The sequence below is a fragment of the Portunus trituberculatus genome, chromosome 36 (assembly GCF_017591435.1).
Source record: "Portunus trituberculatus isolate SZX2019 chromosome 36, ASM1759143v1, whole genome shotgun sequence".
NCBI lineage: Eukaryota > Metazoa > Arthropoda > Malacostraca > Decapoda > Portunidae > Portunus > Portunus trituberculatus.
In genome coordinates, this window is record NC_059290.1 from 5,267,986 (window position 1) to 5,270,485 (window position 2,500).

General features: G+C 46.2%; 1 protein-coding gene across 3 annotated transcripts in view; it reads left to right on the forward strand.

Annotated features, from left to right (window-relative positions):
* Positions 1 to 2,500, forward strand: part of LOC123513685 (ichor-like) — a 36,064-nt gene that overhangs the window by 21,089 nt on the left and 12,475 nt on the right. Inside the window, exon 2 of one of the 3 annotated variants that reach the window (XM_045271029.1) lies at positions 2,384 to 2,489. The exons of 1 other annotated variant lie outside the window; for it this stretch is intronic. The gene's annotated coding sequence lies outside the window, so the exon portion shown is untranslated. The remainder of the gene's footprint in view (positions 1 to 2,383; positions 2,490 to 2,500) is intronic. One more of the 3 variants, XM_045271031.1, reaches the window with a different exon arrangement.

The window sequence follows — 2,500 nt, forward strand, 5'->3', positions numbered from 1 at the left end:
TTTAATTTTTTTCTTTTTTCATGTCTTTCCGTCTGTTTTTCAAGTTTTTATGACTGAATTTTGTTTCCTTGTCTGTCTGTCTTTGTGTGCATATGTCCAACTTTCGAATCAACTGTCTATCTGTCTGTTTCCTTCATCACCCTGTCTATTTACCCACCTGTCCCTTCTCTATACATTCCTATCTATCTGGTCATTCGGTCTTCTCTGTCTTTTTGTGTGTCTATCTGTTTCCTACATGATTGTCAATATTCTATAAAACTTTGTCTATCTATCTACCTATTCATCATTTTTCTTTCTACTTATTTATACATCTATCTACCTATCTATTCGTCTATCTGTATGCCTGTCTGTCTATCTATCCACCTGTCTATCTATCCAACTGTCAAAGCCACAACACACTGAATCACACAGGCGGAGGCAACAGAAGCCAGTGATATTTTACCTGTGGAGGATAATTACTTCTGGGAGTGTGTGAGGCGGCAGGTGAGGTAGTGGGGGGGTAGGGGTGAGGGGATTTGGGTAAGGGGGAAGGGGTTAGCCACACCTCGTCCCTGACCTCATTGTCTCTCACTCCCTCACACCTCCCTCACCTGCCCCTGTCTACTTCTCAACTACACCCCGTCTCTCTCTCTCTCTCTCTCTCTCTCTCTCTCTCTCTCTCTCTCTCTCTCTCTCTCTCTCTCTCTCTCTCTCTCTCTCTCTCTTGTTGTTTTTTAATATGATTTTATTCATTTCTCAATTACAACAACATAAGTAACAGTAGTAGTAGTAGTAGTAGTAGTAGTAGTAGTAGTGGTAGTGGTAGAAATATTAGTAGTAAATGTGTCTCTTATGTGTCTTGTCTGTGTGTGCCTTTTACTGCTACTACTACTGCTACTACTGCTACTACTGCTGCTGCTGCTGCTACTGCTGCTGCTGCACTGCTGCTGCTGCTGCTGCTGCTACTGCTGCTGCTGCTGCTGCTGCTGCTGCTGCTGCTGCTGCTGCTGCTACTGCTGCTGCTGCTGCTGCTGCTGCTGCTGCTGCTGCTGCTGCTACTGCTACTGCTGCTGCTGCTGCTTGCTGCTGCTGCTGCAACTGCACCACCACCACCACCACTACTACTACTACTACTACTACTACTACTGCTGCTACTGCTACTGCTGCTACTGCTAATAATAATAATAATAATAACTGTTCCTTCTCTTTCTCCTCATCTGTTAACTACCTCTACAACTTCCAATTCTTCTCCTCCTCCTCTTCCTCCTCCCCGTAGTGTCACCATCACGTGCACCATTAAATATGCACCATTCACTGTAGTATCCCGGCAAGGCACAGTACACCCATTGCCCTGCCGTCCGTCCGTGTGTGTGTGTGTGTGTGTGTGTGTGTGTGTGTGTGTGTGTGTGTGTGTGTGGATGGGTGGGTGGGTGGCTGGATGGGTGGAGTGGGGTTTGGTGTTTACCGTGTTTTCATTCTTATTGTAGTAGTAGTAGTAGTAGTAGTAGTAGTAGTAGTAGTAGTAGCATATAGGCACATACACATAAACATATACACACACACACACACACACACACACACACACACACACACACACACACACACACCAAAACAATGAATGAAAATGACAAACAAAAGGAAAAACTAACAAAAAAGGAAGAGTAAAAGAGGAAAGAAGAGCAAAAGGAGGAGGAGGAGGAGGAAGAGGAGGAGGAGGAGGAGGAGGAGGAGGAGGAGACAGAGGGATCAAGACAGACAGCGAGAGTGAGAGGAAGAGAAGAGGGAGAGAAGGAGAGGGAGGGAGGTAGAAAGAGAGAAAGAGGGAGGAAAGGGAGAGGGAGAGTGGGGGAAGGGAGGAAAAGGAGGGGTCGGTACTCCCTAACTGGGTCAGAGAAACCACGAGGGGTGAATGAACTGGGAGGGGAAGAGTGTTGAAGGGGAGGAAGAGGAGGACGCGGATGAGGAGGAGGAGGGAGGGAGGAGGAGGAGAAGGTCTCTAAAGGTGGCAGTAGTAGTAGTTGTAGTAGTTGTTGTTGGAAGGAGGAGAACGAAGAGGAGAAATAAGGTTAGGAGGAGAAGTAAAAAGGAGGTTACGAAGAGAAGAGGAGCAAGGTTAAGAGGACGATGAAGAGGAGGAGGAGAAGGAGGAATACAAAGGAATACCAAACAGCAATATACACAGAGGAAGAGGAAGATAAGAAGAAGAGAAAGAGTTACAGGTGGAGAAAGATGATTGAAGAAGAAGAAAGGAGGAGGAGGAGGAGGAGGAGGAGGAGGAGAAGGAGAAGGAGAAGGAGAAGGAGAAGGAGGAGGGTGGAGAGGAGGAAAATTTGTAGCATCTGACAAAACATGACCAAACAAAACTAAACTAAACCTTATTTAATCTGAGTCTCTCTAATTACAGGTAAACACGGCTTGCCTTCACGAGGAACCAATAGTAATAGATGAGAGAGTTTACCTGTCCATCTCTGCACCAATCAGCAATGCCCGTCTGACTCAGGTGTGCCCAGGTGAGAGAGAG